Source organism: Erithacus rubecula (genome assembly GCF_903797595.1).
Source record: "Erithacus rubecula genome assembly, chromosome: Z".
NCBI classification, from domain to species: domain Eukaryota; kingdom Metazoa; phylum Chordata; class Aves; order Passeriformes; family Muscicapidae; genus Erithacus; species Erithacus rubecula.
In genome coordinates this window covers 3,406,789-3,433,518 of record NC_136661.1, presented here as the reverse complement: position 1 = coordinate 3,433,518, position 26,730 = coordinate 3,406,789, and the positions used below count along the sequence as shown (strand labels likewise).

Here is a 26,730-nt window from a genome sequence, read left to right as displayed (position 1 = left end):
TATTTTGGGGCCTCAGAAGCTAAATGCTTTCTTGACTACTTGTTTGACATCACCAAATACTAAGTGAATAGATACTTCCCTAAAGATTTGTTTTTTTAAAAAATTGCTTTATCATTGTACAGGTAATATGCCATTAGTGGCTTAGACAAAGGACTTTCCTTATGTCTAAACAGAACACAAGGCCAGGCAATGTAACCTTCATATTTTCTGTCCCAGCTGTTTATTGGGATCAACTGTGTGCCTGGACGTCTTCTCAGGAAGCGTACATACAAAGGGGAAAAACAACTTAAATTCCTAACTAGGATTAGAATTAGGTTAGAATTTGAGCTGACACATTCTTCACCTCTGATTAAGGTGAAGAATCCATCTAAAATTAGTGTTCTCAGACACCACCTCCCTAGATACAGGTTATCAGAGAAACAAGCATAAGACGGAGAAGATTAGTTATAGAAAAGGTGTCAGGAGATCCCAATAACTGCATTCAGGGCTGTCTCAAAGGCAACAAAATAGCCTTGAAATATCTCACTTTATTTAAGATACTGAACTACCTGGGAAAATCTGTACCTGTTGTTGGTATCATCTGGCCTGCAATTAACCTGAGCCTGAACTCAAACCTGATCTTTAGGCTTAGTCACCTTCTGGGGCTGCAATTCACTTCTTCTCTTGAGGCAGGTAAAGTTTAGTATGGATCAGGAAATATCAGGTTACGTGATTCAGGTTACAATCTCTGATGTCATAAGAGGCTGTTAATATTTTTACTTGCCTAACTAAAGCAAGCTATGAATTAACCATTTCAATACAGTAGAATGGTATCAACTGGAGTTGGAAGTTGGGCTGTGTAGTGGCTGCCCTGGAATTTAATGCTCATAGTGCCTTCTGTTAGTGACATAATTTTAGGTCTAGGCTATGTAAGCACCACCAGCTAAGGCAAAGCAGTGAGGATGGTATCACAGTGCCTGTGAGTGTAATTTCAGTCTAAATCTGGATTTAAATCTGCTATATCTGCTCAGAGGTATGGGAGTGGACACTGGTAGGGGACTCCAGGAAATGAGCATTACTGGCCTGAGCTGTACTAGAGTCTTACTGCAGACTTCAGTAATTGTGCACAGTATTACAACTGGTTTTGAAGTCCTCATCCATGTTTTACCTAATTTTATTGAAAATCAGTGGGTTAACTTAGTTATAGGATTGGGATTAATGCATGTTCCAGTAGGGAAGACAAGCAGAGAGAATTACTTTTTTGAATAGAAAAGTTTTCAAGACTACATGTGTGCTTTGTAGAGACATATGTGCTAGGGTATAGAATATGTGAGGAACTGATTTGCTAATACAGATTAAGGTTGACAGTCCAAAGAAAAAATATGAAATCAAATCAATGTGAAAATAAACTATGCAAATTATAAAAGCCATAGTTTACTCTGAGATTAGGTTTCAAACCATCAAGAACTGATCTGCTGTTCTGGCAATCAGAATCAGGTTTACCAGCTGAAAACATCCCATATGCTAAATCTACATTTTGTTACTTTGGCTTCAGAGCAAATGACACTGCTATACCCTTACACTAAATGGTGGATAGAATGGCTGAGAGTGGTTTAGGACTGACCATAGGGACTAGGGATCAGACAAGGACCAAGGTTCAGATGAACATGCAAAATTGGTTACTGGAGATTACGGGGGGTTGCTGGAACAGATCCACAGTCTATACAGCTTGAACTTGCTGGTTGGGTGGAGCAGAGGGACTGGGAGGAATGGAGCTGATGAGGTTGGAGGTGTACTGCATGCTTACTTATATTTGGTATAGATCTCAACTTCCTGCAAAACCAAAGAGCATCACTGACAGAAAATTATATTTCATTTGGCCTTACTTCACAGTGGTGATTGCCATTTGTTTTTACACTTAATAAGGGAAAATTGAAAGTATTCAGATTAAAATTGTATGTAGCCAATTTAGGAATATGCTAGAGTTTTGTGCGCTTTACCAGTCTCAGTAGGAAATAAATCAGCCTAGGAATTTTAGGGTTTTTTACCCCGTGCTCCTGACACATAAAAGATGATACCATAAGTGTCAGTGAGGTTATTGTTAAAAGCTCACAACGAGAGAGACTATTGATGTCACTGTGTTTATTCCATGTTAAACATTTTCCCAGTAGAACAGGGAGGGATGGAAAGTAATTCAAAACACTTAAAATAATGAGCTATTTCCTCTCTTTATAGCACATAAAGTAATTGTCTTGGGGACAGTGAAGAGTCATTCCTGGCAATAATTTAATGTGTTCTCTTCATATTATTCCTTTCAGTGATACCAAGGTTGTCTGTAATAAATGCCTCTTCTACAGCTGATAGCTTTGATAACCCTGTTCACTTCCCACAATAAATCAGATCAGCCTTCAGTGCCATTTTCATTGGCATTTATCTTGTGACACTACAGCTTTTTAATCAGTGCAAGGCCAAACACAGACCTTATTGTGTTTGTGACAGGTCCTGAGTCTGACTGTATAGCTGCTATTGTAGTGTATAAGCATCTGTCCCCTTTACCTAATAAGCAAAGACTATCTGACATCAAGTGGTGTGCAAACAAAAAAAGAGGAGAAAGGTTGCATGAGGAACACCTTTAAGATGTCGAAAGTGAATCTTTCAACACGAGATAAAAAGTAGGATGAAAATCATGACCTGCTTTGCATGCACTTCCTGACCTCCCATGCTTTTCCACTGCTTGCCTGGGGACAATGAGAAGCTCTATGCTCCGAATAATGAGTGTGGTATCTTTCTATGAGAGCCCAGAAAATTCATGCCAGATCTGGGTTTGAGTTACTGTCATTTCCCTTCCAGACACTATTTGCAAAACTCAGCACCTAGCTGAAGAGCTATTATTAGGCTACAAACAAAAGGACTGCTGTTCAGAAGACAGAGCCCTTCTACTATTATCTTGAAGAAATAAAGTTTGCCTTAGTGATAAGCCAATAAACAGTTAATAGCAATTAATACACAGTATAAAATCCATATATCCAAGCAACTATTTTAGCTTACATACTCAAAGAAATCTACTTCAAAGCCATATTGGATGGGGCTTTGAACAACCTATTCTAGAGGAAAGCATCCCTGCCTGTGGCAGGGCGATTGGAACCAGAGAGGTTCTTCTAGGTCACTTTCAATCCTAACCATTCTAGAGGTCTTTGAATTCAAGTGAACTTATAAGATTAGAATCCAGAGGAATTAACAAATAAAATAATACAGTATCTTGTCTCAAAAGTTAAACAGCTTCATTCACTTACAATTTTAACGACTATACTTGTGATAAATGATCTCCCCTGAAGGTTGTAAATGAGGATTGTTAAAGAGTTGGAATTGTCACTTACCTTATCGTTTGACACACTGTTCTGTATGACCCCAGTTCATTCTTTGATCCAGTTGTTGCATTCCCTTTCTTAAATCCAGTTTGTTGTATTTCCTCTTCCAGTTTGTTCCCTGTTGCTTCCCATTTCTGCCCTCTCCCCTACCTCATTTCTGGCCTAGCTGCTGCTGCTCCCCACCTGTCCTTCAATTGAAAGACCGCACCCAACATGTAAATCTGCAGGACTCCCAAAACAATACTCTCCAGCAGAAGTTCCCATGAAGAGAAAAAGCCTCTAAAACAGTGAGCCAATACAAGATTCGAGAACCCTCAGAACACCAACCTGCTAGCTTTGCTATCAACTGCCAAAGATTGCCTTCATCCTCCGGTCATCAGCTCACCATCTTCTGAGAAGCAGCCTTACAGAGAAACACCCCTAGACAACACAAGTCACAGTGAGTTCCTCAGCATTCCTGCAAAGCTGGAGGCATTGACCCTGCAGCTTGGCAGGATCAATGGGGCATCTCTTTTCTGGCATTGGGACTGGCTAAGCGGCAGAGGCTTAGGCCGTCTGTCAGGTTCCCCACTGCTTTAATAAAGAGCTGCTTAAGTAAAGACTTTGGCCCTGGCTATTTTTAGCAGTTTTGGGAGCTCCTCTGCAATAGGCCATGCCCAGAAGAGGACCTTGTCTGGGATCAGCACCGCCTAGAGGAGGCCCTTTGGGTCAGCTGGCCATCGCTGGACCCAGGACAGAGCGGGACCAGGATAATGGGGAGAGCTGGTAAGAGACTGGTGGTGGGCATGGGAGGCGAGTGAATGCGGTGTGTGTGAGATGGGGGCCGGTAGCTTGGATCCCCAAAGTGAATGTGGGCTCCCTAGTACTGCATTTTCGGACTCCCGCAAGGGGGCCAGCCTGGAGCAGGGGGAAGCGGGTGAGGCCTACTGAGGCCTAGAGCTTGGAAGAAGCACCTCATAAGGTGTGGTGGTAGCCTTTAAAACCCACTAGGGTATGGTGGTAGCCTTTAAATCCACTAGGATAGGGTGTGGTGGTAGCCTTTAAACCCACTAAGGTGTGGTGGTGGCCTTTAAACTGACTAGGTAGCTGTGTCGAAGGAGCTGTGTGTGAGATTCGTTTGTAAGAGGAATCTGTGTGATTGTGAGATCTTTGGGTGTATGTGATCTGTGAGATCCGTAAGTGTGAGATCCATAATTGTGAGATCAGTGTGTGGGACTTGTGCAACTGTGAGACCCGTTTGTAAGAAAAAATTGTGTTCGGGGTGTATTGCATGCAAGGGGTGTAGGGAGGGGCAGCCAGTGCCCCGTTGGGACCGAACCTCAGGGACAAGGGTGTAGGGAGGGGCAACCAGGGCTCCGCTGGGACCAAACCCAACTCCCACCTTTGAGACAGGGAAGAGTAGAGGGAGGGACAACTGGGGCCCTGATAGAGACCGGCTCTGTCCCTGTTTTTGCGGTAGGTAGGGAAAGAGTAGAGGGAGGGGGGAGGACCCCGTTAGCAACCGGCTCTTTCCTTTACCAGTTTTATTGCCCGACAGTCACTTTCCTTTTGAGTAGGGGCACTGTATATAACTTTCTGTAAAAAGAATTTATAATTTATAAAGAGGGCCAAATTGTTTTGTTTTATTTTGTTTTGTTTTGTTTTGTTGCCTGTCAGTAGTTTTCCGTTCGGGTAGAGGCAGTGTAGAATTTCTTTTAGGCCCAACTAAGTAACCACCATGGGGGCTTGCATTAGCTGAGGGAGTAAAATCAGAAGAAAAAGGAACAAGGGAAGAACATTCCCCCTGACAGCCCCTTAGCAATGATGTTAAATCAATGGAACACTCAGGAGGTTACAAGAAATTTAGATAAAATAAAGATGATCCATTACTGTGTAGAGGTGTGGCCTGAGCTAAATTTACCAGGGACATGGCCGTGGTATGGAATGCAAGATCCATGGATGTGTTCCCGATTATATCAGTACTTAAGAACTTGGGAGGGTTCTAATGTGGAACAACTTGAGTATGCGGCTTGTTGGAAAGGAAATATAAGGGAAGAATCAATAAAAATATGCAAAGTGGTGGAACAAAAAGGACAGGAAGACAAGGAAGGAAAATATAGGAGTAAATGGGATCCCCTCGAGCATCTTCCTCCTCCTCCTCTGTCTGTCAATCCCCTCGAGCATCTTCCTCCTCCTACACCGCCTACCCACCAAGAGATGCCCTTGGTCTCTGTGCCAAGCTCTCAGCCCCCACTTCTAGGGTCCACACCTTCTCATCCATTCCCCAGTGGGCCCTCAATTTCTCTTCCCCCTCAACCATCAGACATTTCTCTTTCATCAGCACCTCCCCTCAGTACCCTTGTCCCAAACCAAAACCTTTTACCTATGCCTCCACTTCCCAACTTACCTCTACCCCTAACATCCCCACAGACTCTGACTCCTCCTGTCTTGGTTCATGCTCCTCCACCAATGGCTGTTCCTTCACCCCCTCCCACTTGGGAATTAAGTCTATCAGATAGTAATACATCTTCCAGTAGCCAACAAAACCCCTCTCCTGCAGAGGATAGCAGGTATCTGGAAGGGCCCTACTGCAACACCTGGTCTAGAGCCACAAAGGTGGAGAGGTTATTTCCACTCAGAGAAGTTCCGATGGGAGGAATAGCTGGTGGGGTGGGATTTGTAAATGCCCCATTGACAGCTTCTGAAGTTTGGGGGTTTAAAAAGGAAATGGGGAACCTAGTGGAGGCTCCTGTAGGCATTGCAAATCAAGTGGACCAGTTTTTAGGTCCTAACACCTATACTTGAGAGAAATGAATTCTATCAATATATTATTCAGCCCAGAGGAAGTTTGCATGATTGGGTCGGCAGGTTCACGAATATGGGAAAGAGAAAACCGACTGGGTCCACCTGGTGAGCATAAGTTACCACTAGTAGATCCTGGGTGGGACCCCAATCAAGAGGAAGGAAGAACAAACATGAATGATTATTAATCCCTGATAATTAGGGGAATAAAAGAGTCAGTACCCCACAATAATAACACTAAGTTAGCCTTTGACAGTGTACAAGAAAAAGCTGAAACCCCAGCAACCTGGCTCAATCGATTAAGAAGAAATTTCCAACTTTATTCAGATATAGATCCTGATAGTCCTGAAGGCCAAGTATTGTTAAAAGTGCACTTTGCTACCAAATCTTGGCCAGATATTAGGAGAAAGTTGGAAAAGATAGAAGATTGGCAAGAAAAAGGAATAAATGAATTACTCAAATAGGCCCTCAGGGTATACTTAAGAAGAGAAGAAGAAAATGCTGAAACGAAGGCTAGAATTATGGTGGCTGTAGCCAAAGAATGTGCACATACAGGCAAGAACCAGCCTAAGAGGCCGTCAAAACCAAATGAAGAAAAACCAAAGCCCTCATTAGGAAGGTCTAGTGGTAATCCAAATGCTAATGGGAGTGAATATAACCTTGAAAAATCCGGGGTGCCTTATTACGGAAGTGTTATTATTGCAGTGAAACTGGTCACATAAAGAAAATTTGTAAAAAGCTTCCCTTAGATAAGGCCATCGCCAAAGAGCAAGACACCTTAGAAAAGATCCTTAGGGGCGAAGACGATTAGGGGTGTCAGAGGCTCTATCCATTAGGGGACCCTATGTGTCATCAAGAAGAGCCCTTGGTAAATTTTAATGGTGGTCCCCAAAATTTAGAGTTTGAATTTAGAGTTGATACGGAAGCTGACCAATCCAGTTTAAAAGAGCTTCCAACAGGAATTAACATAAGTAGTAAAACCTGTGAGGTGATAGGAGCAGAAGGAAAACCATTCAAAGCGTCTATAATTGAAAAAATTGTAATAAAAGTAAATTTTTGAAAGTGTGTGGCAGACCTAATATACTTACCTCACCGAGAGAAAAACTTATTGGGGAGAGATTTGCAAATTCAGCTTGGAGTAGGGATAATTCCTAGGAATGGAAAAATGGTGGTTCAAATTATGAAATTAACTGAAGGAGATCTGGGAGAAATTAACCCTGATGTATGGGCAGAAGAAGGAAAAAGCAGCTTCCTTGACATTCCACCAATAACCATACAGATGCAGGCAGGAACTCCTCCTATCAGAATTAAATAGTATCCGATATCTCTGGAAAGCAGGGAAGGACTGACACCAGTAATAGAGCACCTGTTAACAGAGGGCATTTTAGAACCATGTATGTCTCCTCATAACACCCCCATATCCGCAGTGAAGAAGGCAGAGGGAAAGTACCGATTAGTCCAAGATCAGAGAGAGTTTAATAAAAGAACAATTGCTAGGAACGCTGTAGTATCTAATCCATACAATCTCCTGAGCAAGATCCCAAGGGAGCATGCTTGGTTCACAACTATAGACCTAAAAGACGCATTCTGGGCATGCCATCTGGCAGAAGAATGCCGGGACTGGTTTGCATTTGAATGGGAACATCCTGATGGAAATAGGAAACAATAGTTAAGATGGACACATTTGCCCCAGAAATTTAAAAAATCCCCAAATCTGTTTGGGCAGGTCTTAGAGGGGCTATTGGATCAATTTAACCCAGAGGATGAAGTCCAAATTCTCCAGTATGTGGATGATCTATTAGTATCTGGAAAGAAACAACAATGCATCAAGATAACCAGTATAAATGCCACTAAATTTTCTGGGTGCAAAAGGCCTAAAAGTATACCGAAACAAACTTCAGTTTGTTGAACCAGAATTCATCTATCTTGGCCATATAATTGGAAAGGGATATAAAAAGTTGATCCCAGAATTAATTGTGCGTATTTTAGCCATACCAACTCCGAAAACCAAACAAGACATAAGAAAACTTCTGGGTCTTTTTGGATACTGTAAATTATGGCTGGACAAATATTCCCAAAGTGTCAAATTCCTTTATGATAAATTGGTAGACCCGGAACCCATAAATTGGACAATTAGAGATGAAGAGCAGTTAAAAGAATTTAAAAAAGGAATTATCCTCAGCTCCAGTCCTAAGCCTGCCAGATCTTAAAAAATAATTTGATCTATTCATAAATACTGAAGGAAGAGTTGCATATGGGGTGTTAACCCAAGAGTGGGGAGGTTGTAGAAAACCAAAGCCTATCTTTCAAAACTATTAGATCCAGTGGCAAAGGGATGGCCCACCTGTCTACAAGCTATAGCAGCAGCAGCTATCTTGGTAGAAGATAACCACAAATTACCTTGCAAGGAAAGATCAGTGTACATATCCCACATGACATAAAAACCATCCTAAGTCAGGGAGCCCAGCAATGGCTAATGGAGTCAAGGATATTAAAATACGAGATTATATTAATGCATACTGATCATTTTAGAGTTGGTTGTTTCCAAAAGCATAAATCCAGCCCAATTTCTCTCAGGAGAACCCTTACAAGAACTGGAGCATGATTGCATAGAACTTATAGATTTGCAAACCAAAGTAAGAGAAGACTTAGAAAGTATACCGCTACCTTACGGAAAAAATTTATTTATTGATGGGTCATCAAGAGTGATAGATGGGAAAAGGGCATCAGAATATGCAGTAGTCACAGGAGCAGGGGGTAAAGATCTGCAAGTCTTAGAGAAAGGAAAACTGCCATCCAATTGGTCAGCCCAATGCTGCAAAATATAAGCCCTGAAAAGGGGACTAGACTTGTTGGAGGGAGAACAAGGGACCATCTATAACGATTCCAAATATGCATGTGGGGTAGCCCATACCTTCAGAAAAATTTGGGAAGAGTGTGGATATCTGAATTCAAAAGGGAAAGATTTAGTACACAAGGGTTTAATAAAGTCAGTATTAGAATTGTTACTCAAACCTGCAGAAATTGCTGTGGTATATATAAAAGGTCACCAAAAAGGAAACACCTTAGAAGAAAGGGGTAATCGGTTCACTGATCAAATGGCCAAGGAGGCCTCGTTGAGTCCGGAGAAGCCAGTAAAGGTTTTTAAACTAAACGGAAGAATCAGAGAATAGGGGACCTACTTTCAGCGAAGTAGAATTAGAAATGATAAAAAAATTAACAATACACCAAGGAAACCAAGGGGAGTGGCTAATGCGTGATGGGCTCAAGTTTTTAAATAAAGCCTTAGCCTGGAAAATACTATCAGAAATACATTAATTAATACACTGCAGAGTCCAAGGATTATGTGACCATTTCCTCAGAGAGAACTTTTGTGTTGGAATATATGATTTGGCTAAATCAATAACCAGAGGATATTTAATCTGTCAAAAAGCTAATCAAAAAGTCATGTGGAAGATCGAACATGGGGGAAGAGAATTGGCCCTAAGACCATTCCAGAGCATTCAAATAGATTTTACCGAAATGCCTCTAGTCCAAAAATATAAACATTTATTAGTTATGGTAGACCATCTTCCTCATTGGGTAGAGGCCTTCCCCACGATTAAAGAAACATCAGAAGTGGTCATAAAAATAATCTTGGAACAAATTATCCCCAGATATGGACTAATTAATAATATTGACTCTGACAGAGGCCCACATTTCACATCCTAGATATTACATCAAGTTATCAGGGCTCTGGGGATGAAATGGAGATTACATACTCCATGGCATCCCCAGAGCTCCGGGTGAGTAGAGAGAATGAATAGAACTTTAAAGAATGTATTGAAGAAATTAATCGAGGAAACCCAAATGAATTGGCTTAAATGCTTACCCCTCGCCTTACTAACATATAAGAACCAGACTGCGTGGTGATATAGGAGTTTCTCCCTATGAAATGATGTTTGGGCTCCCCTTTTTAATCACACCCTTTAGTTCAGCAAGTTACTTAGAAGGAGAAGCTGCCACTCAAGAATACCTAAGGATTATTGGAAAAATCATAGAAAGTCTAAGGAAAAAAGGATACCTACCTCAAACCTCTCCTCTAGATTCGGATGCCCACTAAATAAGCCTGGGGGATTGGGTTCTTGTTAAGACCTTGAATTATACCTCTCTGTCTCCTAGGTACGAAGGTCCCTTCCAGGTCTTATGAACCACCCACACTGCTGTACGAATCAAAGAAAGGGGTTGGACACACATTTCCCGAGTTAAGGGACCAATTCCACCTCCCTCAGACTCTGCAATATCTCAGCCGAGATGGACTATTGCTAAAGGCCCTAGGACCTCAAACTCACCTTTAAATGAAAAGAAAAGAACAGTTGAAAAGACCTGAACAGCCCCTGTTCAAAGACCAGGTTTTACAATAACTAAGTTTCTGCTTGTTGAATATAGCTCTTGTTGTTGTCATAATGTTAAGTTCCCATTGGTTTAGTTTAGTCTCTGTTGTTACATAATCGTACCCCAGTCTGAGGTTTCTCCTTTGAGATCACCCCAGAGGGACACAAAGGTGGTTCAAACCCTGGTTTTTCCTGAAGCAGCCGAAGAGAGACTGCCGGAGACAGTTTTCTCTTGTTCCAAGGATTGTTTATTACTTCTTATCTCAGGCACCTTTTGCCTGGTCAGCAGTAGTCTGTTCAGCCTAGCATCCATGGTGGAATATTTCTGGTGAAGGCAGGGCTTATCTTATATAGTTAGGACTATGTTTACAAAAATTTCCCAATACAATACAATTTTATTAAATGGTCCAGCCCTGACCCCATCCAATCCAAGAGTGCCAACGTATCACCCAACATGGATGACATGGAGAAGAAGGAGGAAAAGGTATCCACCCCCCAGATTCTCCATTTTGGCCACGTGTCCCTTATCATAAACATTCAAAAAAACCCTATTTATCTATGTTCTAACAATCTAATTTACACTTTACTAATTTTGGTAGCTTGTTTCCATTCCCTCTGTGCTGACAACTTCCCCCAGGGGTTAGAATTCAGCACCTGTGACACCAGGGTCTCACTCAGAGGTCTTTGAGACCCTTGCCAGGGGGATTTTGAGACCCCCAAGGAGGCCAGGGGTACGCCCTGGGCTCCCACAATCGTTATATGAGGTTTCAATAAGTTGAAAAGAGTTCATAAATTCTCCTCTGAATTTAAGCATCACCTAGTTATCATTTAATCTTAGTCATACAATTAAGTTCCAACCATAACATAACATAACCATAACATAAGGCTAATTCTCCTACAGAGCATCCCCTAAGAACATTTAAATTAATAAACTGAGAGCAATGGAAGGACTCTGGGAAGTCAGGATCTTACCCAAAGGGATCTCTGCCCCCAAGAGGCAAGCCCGGGTGAGACCATGGATGGTTCATACCGGATTCTTGGGAAAGATACTGCTAACCTTGTTAATAAACAACCTAGCAGGTGGCAAGGAAACCAAATGCAGTAAATGTTACCATCCATTATATGATGGGGAAACCCTAGAGTCTTTAATCAGGATCCATACCAATATAAACCCCAATTGTTTTAACCATTCCCAGATTTCCACTTGTCAAGAAAGTGGAAAAACCTATTGATCACCAAAAATACTGCTACTTTTTGGCAACGGTTGCTTGGGGAATGCCCTATAAGAGAAGCTTGGTTCTGTTTTGATCATGAAAGCAATCAAGAAGGCTTGATGGACCTGGTCAAAGAAAAATAATTGGTGGTAAATACAAAAAACGAAAACAAATTGGCAATACCCCTAAGGAAAAATCTATTTATAGACTTGGTCGAAAGAATCAGCAAAGAATTAAACATAACAAATTGTTGGGTATGTGGTAATACGCAAATGTCAGAAATTTGGCCTTGGGAAGGAATTAGTTTAAGCCCCCTTGAGATCTTAAAGTGAAAGCAAACAAACCAGACACACCAATTGCCTAGACAAAGATGGAAAAAAGAGCAATTGAATTTAAGACATAAAATTATCGGAGAAGAATGCATTAAGAGTTGGAAATAAGTATAGAATGTTTGTAGGAACTATGGCCTGTAAAAGATATCTAGCAACAAAGAATTCAATTACAAGGTGGATACTTCAAGAGCCCAATAGGTGTTGGACAATGTATAAAAAAGAGAAAGGTTGTATTTACCATTAAGGGTACAATTTGCATGAATGTGCTGAAAAAAGGATAAATCCTTTTTGGGAAATAAAAGAACTATCTAAATATTGTGTATGCCCCACTGAAACAAATCACACTTTTTGGGCAGCACCTGAACATCTGTTTTGGATATGCGGAAGTACCGCTTATACCAATCTCCTCAGGGATTGGGCTGGGAGCTGCACGATTGGAATCATAAAGCCTACACTCTTTCTACTCCCGAAAGACTCTGGGTCAAAATTAGGAATTCTTTTATATGATGTTCTGAAGAAAACCAACCAAAAGAAAAGGGGTATAATTAACAAAGGAAGCACTCAAAAGCGGAGGGGGGAGGTTTGGACCCCCGAGCGAATCATAGAAGTTTATGGACCAGCTACTTTGGCGCAGGATGGGTCATGGGGGTATCGTACTCCGATTTTTATGCTAAATAGAATCATTCGACTCCAAGCAGTATTAGAAATAATATCAAACAGAACAGCTCTCGCACTAGACCACATCAGAGCAATTAACCCAGACCCGAGCAGTAGTTTATCAAATTTGGCTTGCAGTAGACTATCTATCAGCAGATGAAAAAGGGATATGTGGGAAGTTTAATACCTCAGAATGCTGCTTAGAAATAGAGGACAAAAGTGAAGTAATATGGAACATCTTGAAGGAAATACGAAAAGTAGCATATGTAGGAACCCGACAATGGACCCCTTTGATGGACTCCAGCTGGTGGAATGACTTCTGGTCCTTTAAAACCAAGTGGTGGGAAAAGGTGGCTTTTTTGATTGAGTGCGGTTGTAAGCTTTCTATTTTTACCATGTCTACTGCCCTGTCTAATTAAGATTATAAATTCTACCATACAGACTAGCATTGCAAATATGGTTGATCAGACAAAAACTAGAATTATGATGGTAGAAACCCAAGAGCCAGAACACAGTTTGGCCAAGGAAATCTTTAACCAATACCTAAAATTGCGGAAGTTATATTCCCAAGAAACCAAAATTTCAAATTGATGCGGTCTAAAAGACCAATCAAAGAAATAGAGGGTGAAATTGTGATAAATGATCTCCCCTGAAGGTTGTAAATGAGGATTGTTAAAGAGTTGGAATTGTCACTTACCTTATCGTTTGACACACTGTTCTGTATGACCCCAGTTCATTCTTTGATCCAGTTGTTGCATTCCCTTTCTTAAATCCAGTTTGTTGTATTTCCTCTTCCAGTTTGTTCCCTGTTGCTTCCCATTTCTGCCCTCTCCCCTACCTCATTTCTGGCCTAGCTGCTGCTGCTCCCCACCTGTCCTTCAATTGAAAGACCGCACCCAACATGTAAATCTGCAGGACTCCCAAAACAATACTCTCCAGCAGAAGTTCCCATGAAGAGAAAAAGCCCCTAAAACAGTGAGCCAATACAAGATTTGAGAACCCTCAGAACACCAACCTGCTAGCTATGCTATCAACTGCCAAAGATTGCCTTCATCCTCCGGTCATCAGCTCACCATCTTCTGAGAAGCAGCCTTACAGAGAAACACCCCTAGATGAGTCACAGATGAGTTCCTGAGCACGCCCATGAGGCTGGAGCCCCTGACCCTGCCGCTTGACAGGATTGCCATGGCACCTCCTTTCTGGCATTGGGACTGGCTAAGCAGCAGCAGCATAGGCCATCTGTCAGGTCCCCACTGCTTTAATAAAGAGCTGCTTAAGTAAAGGCTTTGGCCCTGGCTATTTTTAGCAATACTTGAATTAAAAATAACTTCTATTCAACAGAATTTTTTTGAGACTGGAAAGTGCTCCTTTAGAAACAACAAATTGACTGGTGGTCAAAAGCCTTTCTTTTGAGCCTGCTTTCTACCACTTACTCCTCAACCCTCCCACAGTGGATGGACACATGAACACTTGTTTGAAAACTGGACCTATAAATCTGTTTCTTGCTGGTATTCAAGAAAATAGGCATTTTTCCTAGTAAAGTTAAATGTGGAATAGAACGGACTCTCAAAGTTTTCAGCTATTATATGGGAGCCTTGCAAGGCCTTGCAAGAGCAATCAAATGTGGTAAGGATGAAAGATCAGCAACAAGTCTAGAGATCTGTTGAGCTGCACTACTCAATGGAAGGGTTAAGTGGCAGAAGGAAGTAGTGTGCAAACGATCAGCAGCTTCCTGGGGCACTGGGAACAAATGACAAGAAGCTAGGGGACAATACCTAATTTATGGAGGGCCCAGTTTTTTACATGGGACTCTGTGTGATGGGAACCAACTCTAAAAGAATTTAAACAGGCTTAATGTGTGTCTTTGTCAAGCTACACAGTGTCTTCACCATGCTAGGAGTTCCAAATAATTTGTTAAAATACAAAGAACTGGAAAGCACCCTCTATAGAGACTGAGTTAATGGATCCTTACACCTTATCTCCTGTTGAAACTGTGTTGAGTTCTGGTGATATAGTATTGCCCCTTATGATTGCTATTCTTTTTCTTTATTTTGATCTTGAATATGTGACCATCTTTTACTCTTTCCAAAAAAAAGCTATTTTTTTAATAGTTTGAATTTTGGTTTTTAATCGTCTGATTTTTTTTATTGAAGTCCAGAAATCAGCAGAATGCTGATGATAGATATATAATTAAGAACAGTCCTATCTTCCACTCCTTAACAAGGCAGATGTGTAGAATACCTTACATCTATGCTGCTGGAACAACAAAAATAGGAAGGAGCATTTTGTTCCCTGACATTTTGCTGAAAATGTAAATAGGCACCTTCAAATTACTCAGTTCCATAGGACAGAAAAATTTCAGAATCCTGAATGGCTTCATGGCTTCATTGCAATTAGCTTACAAAGCCAGAAAGTTTAAACTGGCTATCCAGGCTGGGGAAAAAAAAAAATTGAATGGCTTTACAAGTCATGTGTTCCTTATGAATCAATCTAATAAAGAGAATCTTACACTACTCTTTGTTTATTGGTTAGATTGGCACAATTGTATGTGCTATTAGCTGTGCTCCACATTAATGCTGTCACTTCACAGGTTTCCCTCCTTTAATTTCTATTACTTAATTTTATTTAATTGCTGCTATTTTACAAACCAGCAGACTTAATTTCATTTCAATATAATATGAAAAGTTGCTTCCATTGTAAATGCTCAAGGGGAAGTTAGGGTGTGGTATCTACATACTGAGTAAACTGGACCTAACTGGCCTCTGTTTGAATGTAATGCTATATAGGTGTTTTGGCATTTCTCACACTTCTAGAATGGCTATGTTCCCAGGAATACCTAGTGACCATAAGAGTCCCTTTTAGCAATTCTCCAAGCCCTGAGCAGAGTCACATTTTCTGCAGTCCAATTCTATGCCTGCAGCCTAGCATCCCTTTCTTAAAATACAGCCTTCCTTTCACCTCAGTCCATCTTGGACAAATATCTGAAAATTAATATATAAACTTACAAGGGCAAAAATGGCTAAGGAAAATTAGTTGTCTGAACTTCTCAGCAACTTACTATATCCCAGAGGTATAACTTCAGCCATTTAATCTTAGTTGTCTTCCAATCCTGAAGCCACAAAATATTTTTTATTTCTATAGATGTATTAGAAACTCTAAACTGTGAAACAAGGAGAGCACCAGATATCTGTCCATTCCTATCTGCAAGACTGAAACCTGGAACAATACTTGGCATCACTAAAGGAGGAAGCTGGATACAAGGGGTATCTGAGGTAGCACAAGAGAATCAGTCACATTTGGTCTGCTGAGCACAGTTCACCTGCAGCAACCTTGCTCAAATTGTACGTAGCCTGACGTTGTAAAATAGTAGATTTTCATGGCAGCTACTCAAATAAGGGTAGTTTTAAGGGTTTGGGGTTTTTCTCTCTTTTTATAATAGAGATGCGGCATAGATGTGGAAACTTAGAGAAACACTTTTTTTACCATGCGAAGAAAATAAGGGAGATACTAGCAAAAAATATAACAAACAAACTACAAATCTATTTTTGCTTTGTTTTAATATATACAGTATTTTTCTTATAATGTGTTGCTTCTCTTCTAGCTACCCTTGTCTTTCCAAGTACAATATGTGCTATACACCCAAAAAAACCTTACAGATATGACTGATTTTGAAAATATTGCCTTACCTATGCTCAGCTGTCTTTCTCCACCCTGAATTTCTAAAGCCCTCAATGAATGTATACCCTCATGCAACATGCTCCTTCAATGGTCAGAGGGTCTTTGCCATATCCCCTTACAACCAATTGCAATGAGAAGGTGGATGCATCCATCAAATCTGTCACTAACTGCTAGGACAGACCCTAATGTTTGCTTTTGACAAGTCCAACCATGTAATCAGATGCCAGAACTCAAAGCAGAAAAGGACTCCTTTCTTCACTTTCTGAGCCCTCCAAGTACAACAAAACAAAACAACAACAAACAATAAGAAAGCACCACTCCAGTCAAACCCAGACTTCTCTCAAAAAAGCCCAAACTGAATAAAACACAAACCAAAACCCTAGAAGTCAAGTGTGGAATAAGGAAACTGGAAGAGAGAGAGTGGAAGGGAAACAGGCAGACAGCAGAGGAGTGGAAAAAGTGTTATGTGCTGAAAAGTGAAGGAGGTTCTGAAAATTTCAGCAGGTAGAGTGAACCAGAAAGGATCTAGGTTCAACCAAAGAGAGATGGAAAATAAATGACTTCTTTTTCTTACACAAGGGTTCTTAATGGCCTGGAGTTATAATGGGAATTTAACAGCTGACTGAATTGTAAATGAAAGAGGAGAAAGAGAAGAAATTAAATTTTAAATTTTTTTGCAACCTTTTCAGTGGAAGGTGTCCTTCCCCAAGATAGGAGGAGTAAACTATGTATTCTTTAAGGTCTTTTCCAAACCAAACCATTTTGAGTCTGACATCATTGGACTTCAACTGACACTTCACTGACAGAATGGAAATTAGACATTCATTCGTAAGCTCAGGACTAGCAGAGTAAGAAACGTAAGACTGAAACAACAAAGCTTAAAAAAAAGGAGAAACTGAAAGACGTGAGTGAGAGAAATTATGTTGAGTAAGGAAGTAATTGAAAGTGAGACAGAAAGCAACTGAATGTGAAAAAGTAAGATGTGGTTGAAACTTAAGCCTGTGATCACATAATTAAATGCAATATTGAAAATACAGAGTAAGACAATTTGAGCTGTGCTTCAAAGTGTTTCTTCTTGCAACACTGCCCAAACTTCTGAGTACTTAATCTCTCCGTCTACTATTGGAGTGGATACATACTGTTTGCAGGAAAAGGTAATTTTGCTAACAAGGAAAGAGGCCTAAATCTTAACTGAATATTCCTGCTGCCTCGTGTTTTCCCTGTAATTGTAGTTGCTATAGCAGAAAATGCACATTTTCTCCAAAGACTTGAACCAAAGTTTAAAGCCACTGAGTTCCACTGTTATAAGACATGTGGTTAAGAATGTTTTCCTCATATGCTGCAAGGGTTTAGCATTTTGTCACGTCTGTTAGTCTTGGAAATGGTAAGAAAAATTTGCAGAATTCATTTGCAAAAATATGTTTATTCTATTACTTACCTTTCCAAGTCTTTTTACAGAAAAGGACTGCTTATATACATAGTAGGAAGATATGAAGTTGTATAACAATCATAATTTAGATAGCTAGTAATTTAAAAAGCAAAGTTCAGTCAAAGGAACTGTTTTTCACAGTACAAAATTGTAGAATCATAAAATTGTTTAGGTTGGAAAAGACCTTCGGAATCATCAAGTCCAACAGCTCCAAGCAGGGACAGAAAGATCCACAGTAGTTGAGCCAGGTGCAAGGAATCTGTTTAACCAAAATTATAAAATCACTATAGCACAGCTGCTTTTTGCCACCAGCGTTATCCATGTGGAGTGCTGGCAGATGATGCTGGCAGAGACCCTGCAGAGAAAGCAAGACAGGGCTGTACAACTGATCAGCATCCTCAGGCTCCACCAGGTAAAGCTGAAGATTCAATAGGCACAGATGTACCTGTACTTTGCAAATGACCAGAAAGTTTAAAGCACATAACAGAACACACTAAAAACATAAACTCTCTGTAAATCTCTGTCCTTGTTCCCCACAAAGCTTCATTGCATTCCTGAGCCAGTAAGAATTATTACAGCATTTTTCACTCAACCATGACCCACTCACTCAACTGATCCAGGATACAGCACAGGCCTGCCCATGGCCAAAACTCAACTGAGTAAGGCTGCATCTGAGTATATAGTGCTGCTGACGTGCTCTGAAATAGAAGGGGAATCAGAAAAAAAATGTATAAGGTGTAAGTTTGGCACTTTCCTATGTGCTCAGGACAAGTTCTCCAAAATAACTTCTGTTTTGTGAACAGATAGTGTATGATTTCTGAGACCACCCTCTTGCACTGTCAGCCAATTCACCTGCTCCTTTTCTTTACAAGTTGCTAAGGAAATTTTAGAGAAACATGCCTATTTTACTGTTTGAGTTTATCTTGCTAGAAGAACTGAAAGCTGTACTCATAAAAACTAAATACAAACTGTTGCTGCATGGAAGAATATATTTTGGTACTTGGGTGGCATACTTTTGATGCTTTCCTGAGGATACATGAGCATTATGTGAAGAAAGACCCTGGTGTTTCGTGTCACAAAGGTAGTTGTGCTTTCAGTCACAAGGGAAATCCTTCCTTGTGGACAGAGGTAAACAGATTATGTTCTGGAAGCAAAGTACCAGAAACTTAAGTAGTGATAATCTCTGATAATAGCAAAATAATTCATGTTTTACATCCAGATATGCAAAAATAAGGTTTGAAAGTTTCTAACTGAGAGACCAAATTAAATTCACTCTTCAGATAGGAACATTATACACAAAGGCCTGAAGAGATTTTTTTGAGAGCTCAGAATACTTGGAAAGAGAACTACAGTCTTGTGAACACTAATTCAGTATTGAGTGTGTTATGTTGATGCACCCTGATTTTACTTCCCCTCTTCAGGACAAGAAATTATCGTTATGGAACATTTCTACATCAATATGCAACAGACTAAAAATTGTCCCCACAAATTTTCTCTAATTAATGCATAAAATATCTTTCACCTGATCTTTCCACTATGGATGCTATTTTCTCACTCAGGCTGAGACTTTCAACATAATAAAACTACTCATACTCATGTGTAGGTCCAACTCTGTCAGCAGTAAACATGAAAACGGCTCCAGAAAAGTCATGACATTTGGAGGCAATGTCACAATAAAATAACATTCAATTTCATAGCAAAACCTATTCCCATATTCAAGCTTTATGTAAGCATGTATCTGTGATATTAGAAGGGCAGACAGTGAAAGAATTTATAAATATATGACTAGGCAACTCTCCCACTTCCTCCTGTAATGTGTCAGAACTGCAAAGGATGAGCATTATTCACAGGATGTTGTTAATTTTCTCCTTCCTTATGTGTCTGATCAGACTGATCCTAGAAGCTTTATTTGGCGATTTTTTTTTAATGTAAATGTGATGTGTCAGATCAGACTGATCCTAGAAGTTTTATTTGGGGATTTTTTAAATGTAAATTTGATGTAGCCCAACGCTTGGGCCTGATGGGAGGGTGTTGGTACAAAATCACTGGATGGTTGAAATTTTTTTGTCCTAAGGAAGAAAAAAACTTTTTAGATTGTTGCATTGAGTAACATTCTCTTGTTCACTTTAGCTATAAAATGAGACACATCATTAATTTAACAGCAGCTACAGGACTCTGTTCTGTAGGTGCACTGGGATCACAGCTCAATGGAACAGTTTTTCAATCAGTGGCTTGAAATCCTTGGGAGATCTGTGGCCTGTTTCTTAGGCTTCCTTTACCAACTGGTCGGCACAAACAGCTGTCAGTAGATTTCAAACTACTGTGCAGTGATGGATCTTTCTGTAGGAAAATATTATGAAGTTCACAACTGGGAAAAAAGATTAAACTACTGAACTTGGAAGTTGTTGAGGTGGCTGCATGCTCTTGGATGTTGAACAGAATTCTACAGAGTCTCCAGTGTTGCTTATAGCCTTATAAAAATCAATATGACTGTAACTCTGAGATGAATGTGTACCAAAGCCTTTAAGGTTCTTACACTAAACTTGACCTGTAGGTGAAGTACACTGTTCCATGTGTTTTTAAAGTAAAGTCTGGATTGTATAAATGGTATTTATAATCTCAGGGACAGTAATGATGACAGAAATCATGTATGTACTGGGTAAAGCAACAGAGAAAGAATAATAATACTTTAGATACACTTCTGTGTTCTCTGTGTGCTATGATTAATGCCTCTGGAGTCAGTGCATAGGCAGTTGCTCTAAACACATTGAAAAACTGAACATGTCTTCATTTCTGATTCATCTAGGTTCTTGTACAAGCCTGTGAAACAGCAAATGCAGCAGTTTCATCTCCTCCCTTTAAACAAGGCCAAGAAAATAGCAGTCAGTGTTTTCGAATGGTTTTCTCATGATCCTTTCTCTGCTCTTTTCTCCCACATCACAGTGAGGAGTTCCAGAATGGCATTAATAGGTTTCAGATGTCACTGAGACAGTGTGTTGAAACTGACAGAACGTAAAATGCCCTGCTACTTTCTCACCACTATGTTCATGTTCCACTGTTCACCAGATTTTGGACATAGGACAATTCATAGCAGTGGGATTCCTCCTGTGGCTGCTGGGGTGGCAACAGTCTGTCAGTGCAAGGTATCTTTGACAGTTATTTCCGACCTTCAGTTCTTTTTGTTACAGCAGCATACAGTCTCAAATTTGGGGAAAGCCTGCTTTGGAGTGAATTCCCTACACAGTGCCACAGAATGTTCTAACTCTGGTATTTATGACCCAAACTTCTCCAATTCTATAAACATGCACCAGGCTTCATTTTGTTAGTGGATTTGAGGAATAGTCACTTTGATGATGATTATTAACACCTCCTATTTTTCTACTTGACCATATTAACTTTCTTTAATCCTAGAGTATCTCAATTCCTCCTAAGGGAATACCTTAGGAAGCTGAGCTTTACTCTCCCCAAGCAGGAGTCACGCAATGTGACACTGAACCATGACCAATGAACATCCCTCTCAAAACACCTCACCCTCCTCTGGGTGTTGGTTTGAATAAACAAATAATGATTGCTTCCTAGAAGCGTCCGACAAAGAATACTGGCACTGTGAGGTAACTGGATGAAAGCAGGAAAGGCAGGACTCCTGCCTACCACACCCTATGTTGTCATCTACTTGGAACTCTCTCAGTGCAGCCTTTGAAGATAAGTCAAAGGTCTCATTTCTGTAGCCCAAACTCCACAGGTAGGTTATTATGAGAAGTACATTACCACAATATGAGAAAGAATTCCCACAAAACTGGCTGTCCTCCAGGAAATTATTTTCTTTCAAAACCCTTAAATATTTACAGTGTGATTTGACATAACTCCTGGTTAAATATCAACCAAATTTTTGCTGCATGATTAGAATTTGCCTGACAGATTAAGGAAATAGAAAACTTCTATAGGCCTAAGGCACCTGCTGTCTGCCTTTCAACATATTCTTCCAGCATTATTTTTATAAAGGGGAGCCAGAAATGACAGTATCTGAGCATTCAGCTCAGTATGGTGGAACATTTTATGTTGGCCAAAAGTTGAGATCTGTCTGATTATCCAATCAGTCGACAGAAAACCTTGAGTAGTCTCTGGACTGGGCTAGTATTTCCCACATCACTGAGTCAAATTCATCTTGGATGAATTCTAGTTGAGAGAGGGCCTGACTATAGGTGCCTAGCTTTGCATCTGGCTTTGGGAAAATTCCAAACTTTCTGAGTCCCATTACAACATTTTTGGTCCTCTAAGACATCCTAAGGACTGCATTCAACACAAATGGAAAAGAAATGTATGATTAAGAAAACTATTGTCAAAATCAACTATATTAATTATTTGAGTTGCTCTGCCTCATCCCTGAAATATAACATTGCTGTAAATAAATTTGCATTTATTTTGTTGGGGATTTTTTTTTTTTCATTTCCAAGCCTAGCACTCCTCAATAAGCATCATCTTTTATGGAAAGCAAAAGAAAAACGAAAGGAATAAACTGAAAATCCCCTAAGCCCCTTCCTTCTCAAGCTGCCCAATGTTGTCCTTCTCCATGACTTTTGTCCTCTGATTTCCCACGTGATCAGCTTAAGCAATCATTTAAGCACTAAATTCTTATGAGGAACTGCCATTAAAATAAGACCTCACCTTACAGGCTTGAAAGTAGTCGCCTGATTAGACTACATATCTGAAGCTCATAAAATCAAGTTGACAGTGTGATATTTGGAAATGCAGCTGTGTTGCATTATGGCTCCATAGGGTTTTGAAACAGTATTTTCACTTTCCTGGATAAAGATAGCACTGTGCTCCGGATGTTGAAGACATGAAAAAAGGCCCCAAAAAACCAGTGAAACCATTTCAGTTTACTTTCAAAATGTTTAACATAACATCCACTCTCCAATTTCTTATGCAAAAATCATGGTTTGACCTAAGGCAAGTTTAAGGCTGTGCTCAGTAAAATAACATGAAGAAGCTTTCATTCCTTTTGGTCTTAAACCCCGTGGGAGATGCAGATGATATCATGTGACAGACAATACAGAGTTTACCTAACCAGAGGCTGGACAGTGCCATCTTTTACACACACAAGCATTCATGCTTTGTTGGACTGAAATACCAAGACTTTCGGCTACAGAAATAATTGAATAGTTGATAGGACCATTTAGCAAGGCATTAAATTAATTAATATACCTATCTGAACTTAAAAAGCAAGAAAGAAACAAGTTAGCAAACACTGACCTAAATGGCCTTACTTAGCACTTCAAAGAGATTTGAAAAGTTCTAAATCTCACCCAAACAGTGGACAGCACAGGGCTTAAGAACACAGAGTAATGCAGGAGGACTACAGATTCACCAGTACCACCACTGCTACCAGTATTTAGAACTACCTGTTCACCACTATAGGGAGTAAATTTACATGATCAAAGCTCAGCTAAAGTCCAAACTGAGTGGTACTTTGAAGGACAATGAAAGTCCTTCTTATTTAAATACATTAACTTCAAAAGAAGAACCAGAGATAATATTGGTTGAGTACTTGATTAGGTCAATCACCAGGATGCAGTCAAATCAGAGGCATTTATTGTCTTTTTGCCTCTGTCTTTAAGATCAGTCTGTCCTAAGCACTCTTTTGGAAGGCTGTGATTAGGGATATGATAAAATCCCAGCTAACTCTGAAGTCAAGACTTGATGTTCCAGCTGGATGCATATAAATTTATATGGCCCACACAGTAGTATACTGAAAAACCTGGCTAATGTCATTGCAGAAACTCTCCTTGTTATTTTTTCAATAGTGTTTGGAATCTGGAGAGGTCCCAGTCAACTGGAAGCACAGGAAATGTTTTCCCAGTTTTCAAGTAGTGCAGGAAGGAAGATTTTGGTAATTAGTCTTCTAAGTCTCACTTCAGTGACTAGCAAAATTATGGATAAATTTATTCTGAGAGTTGGTGAAAAATAGCTTAGACACAATACAGTTATTTGTCATAACCAGCACTGGTTCATGAGCGGTACGTCCTGCTTCACTAAATCAATTTCCTTTTATAACAAAGTCACCCATTGTAGTTGTAGTAGCTGTCCAAGGAAAGGCAGTAATGTGGGTTCTTCGATTTAACAAAGCCTTTGATACTGTCTCTCACAGTGTCCTTCTGGATGAAATGTCCAGCACACAGCTACTCAAGTTCATTATATGGTTGGGTGGAGCAATTGTCTGACTCAAAGAATTATAGAAAATGGGGTCATATCAGGCTGGCAGACAATCACCAGGGGGATTCCCCAGAGCTCAGTTTTAGGGCAGTGCTCTTTGGTGTTTTTATAAATTATCTGGATGTGGGAATTGAATGTACATTAACGAAGTTTTCCAGTCATGCTAAAATAGGAGGAACTGCTAACTCCCTCAAGGGTAGAGAGAATTTACAGAAAGGTGTGGATAAACTGGACAGATAGCAAACACCAACTGAAATTTAACAAGAGCAAATTCCAGTTCTCAGCCTGAAACAAAGTAGTTCTGGTTATATATAATTGGTGGATGAGAGACTGAAGAGAACCACTAAAGACACCTGATGGTTTAGGTAGATGGCAAGTTGGGTATGATTCAACAACATGCCCTGGTTGTCAAAAGAGACAATGTGTCCTGGGGCCAATCAAGCACAGCACCATCAGCTGGATGAGTCAAGGAAGGTGTTTATTCTGCTCTGCAGTGCACTGGGGTAGCCCATATGGAGACCTGTGTGCAGCTGTAGGTGCCTAGGTACAAGGGTATCAAACTATTAAGAGTGCGTCCAGAGGAGGGTGACCAAGGTGGCGAAAGATCTTGAGGATAAGGCATTCAAGAGCAGCTGAGATCACTTCATTCACCATGGAAAAGGGAAGGTTGAGTGCCATCCTTATCAGAGACCACAATGTCCTCACAGTGGGCAGTGGAGGAGGTTACTCTGTTACTATGGGGACCAGTAACAGGACATGAGGAAATGGAATGAAGATTCATCAGAGGAAATCCATACCAGACACGAGGAAAGTGTTCTCTATCGAGAGAGTGGATGGTCACTGGAAAAAGTTTCCCAGGGAACTGGTCATGGCCCCAAGCCTGTCAGAGTCCAAGGAGTATCTGGATGATGTTCCTAATCATATGGTTGAGGTTTAGGTAGTCCTGCAAGGAGCAGGGCATTGGATTACATGATCCTGATGGGCCCCTTACAAGCTAGGACACTTTACAATTCTGAAATGAAGATAGAGGATCTGTCCCATGAGACGAAAATGGAATTTACATGCAGTTTACTGGTTTTGTTTACTTAAAGAGAAACCTGTTTGAGAAACCTGTTCCTTTGAAACACTTATTAGTTTAGCAAATCTGGTAGCCTTGAAGATTCAACAAGGTGACTGGAACATAGGCATATCTTTTAATCTTTGTAATTCAAAAGTATACCCATTGACTTGCTAACTGCTATACTAATGCAAGACCAGTGGGAGGTAAGAATCAGGCCATCAGATGGTAAAGCATAAATCCATGAATCCATAGTGTACATTATGTAGTTTACTTTCTGAACATTGCTTATCCAGAATAAGAGAAATTACTTCTTTTCATTATTTTTAGATTATTTAGAGTAGGGTTTGGGGAAAATTTTTATCACTGAAAAACCTTTTTTAAACTAGTATAAATTCCTTGTATTATTTCTCTTGCATTTTAAGTTTTATAATCTTGATAATTCAGGTAATCTGAAATATTTAAAGAAAAATATTATTTCAGAATTTTTCTTAAGTTTCTTCAAACAGAAGGTCTGAACACAGTTGAAACATGACCTTTTCTTTATAGGATGCTGCTTGTAGAACAACGGAGCTCTACAGTTCAATGTTGCAACAACAGTCAGGTAAACTTAAAACTTTTACTTAACTAGGTTTTCATAGCTCACAGAGGAAGAATTTCAGTGTGACACCTACTAATTCACAGAAAGGCATAAATCAATGTTCACATGAGATTATACAAAAATTAGTCTGTAAATATCAATATATTAAAATAGAAGTTCAGGAAACATGTGGGGGTGGAGGCAACAAGGAGGATTCTTATTTGGTGTTAGCAGCTGGTTTTGGCTTTCTTTTCTTAGAAGAGTATTAATGGATTTTCTGGCCTATGAACTAAACATATATGACAAATATAAGAGAAATACATGTTTTTTTCATGTCTCTCACACAGGATTTCCAGATGGTTATAGTGATAAAATAAGGGTCATGGTCTAAAATCAATGCATTTTAAGATAACAGATACATCTGCAGATTTTTTTACTTCACTCTATTAAACCCTTGCAAGGATCCCTGATAACAAATCTTAAATTACCGATGAAATTATTTCACCAAAAGTATCCAACTTGCTGTAAAAACATTTTGTTTTCTCAAGCTCACCATACCACCCTTTGTGATTGTAGCTGTTATTAAGGACCTGACACTTAGAGCTGCTGGCCTCACTTTCTCAACCCCCTTGACATGTGTCAGCTGTAGTTCCACAGATGCAGCTATTCATATTGTAGCACGCCTGAATGTTTCTCAGTGCCACGGGACAAGGAGCATCGTGGGGCAAGGATCAACAGGACACATCCAACACTGCTATCTGCACAGCCAATATGTGCCTTACCACGAGCTGGAGCAATGGACTCTGCGAGCTTTGATTCTTAAAGAGAAGGAGGACAAAAAAAATAATAGGAAAGGAAAAGGGGGGGTTGGGAGGAATGCACTTGCCTTCAATAAAACCTATTTGATGAGCAGGATAAGCACATTCAGAGTGTACTTATGCTCCTATCCCTGTTAGAAGGGGTGACTCATAAGCTGTTTTTTTTTAGTTTCTTTCCCTTTTTCTTTTCCTACTTATTCTCCTAGTCCTTCCTTCCTTCCTTCCTTCCCTTTCCCTTTCCTTTCCTTTCC

The 26,730-nt window shown here is 40.0% G+C and overlaps 1 long non-coding RNA gene across 1 annotated transcript; it reads left to right on the top strand.

Moving 5' to 3' along the window:
* The first annotated feature begins 23,707 nt into the window (after positions 1 to 23,707).
* On the top strand, positions 23,708 to 26,431 carry LOC306814455. The gene is made up of 3 exons (XR_013777170.1): positions 23,708 to 23,828; positions 25,631 to 25,685; positions 26,360 to 26,431. It is a non-coding gene; the product is annotated as an uncharacterized lncRNA (long non-coding RNA).
* The last annotated feature ends 299 nt before the right edge of the window (positions 26,432 to 26,730 follow it).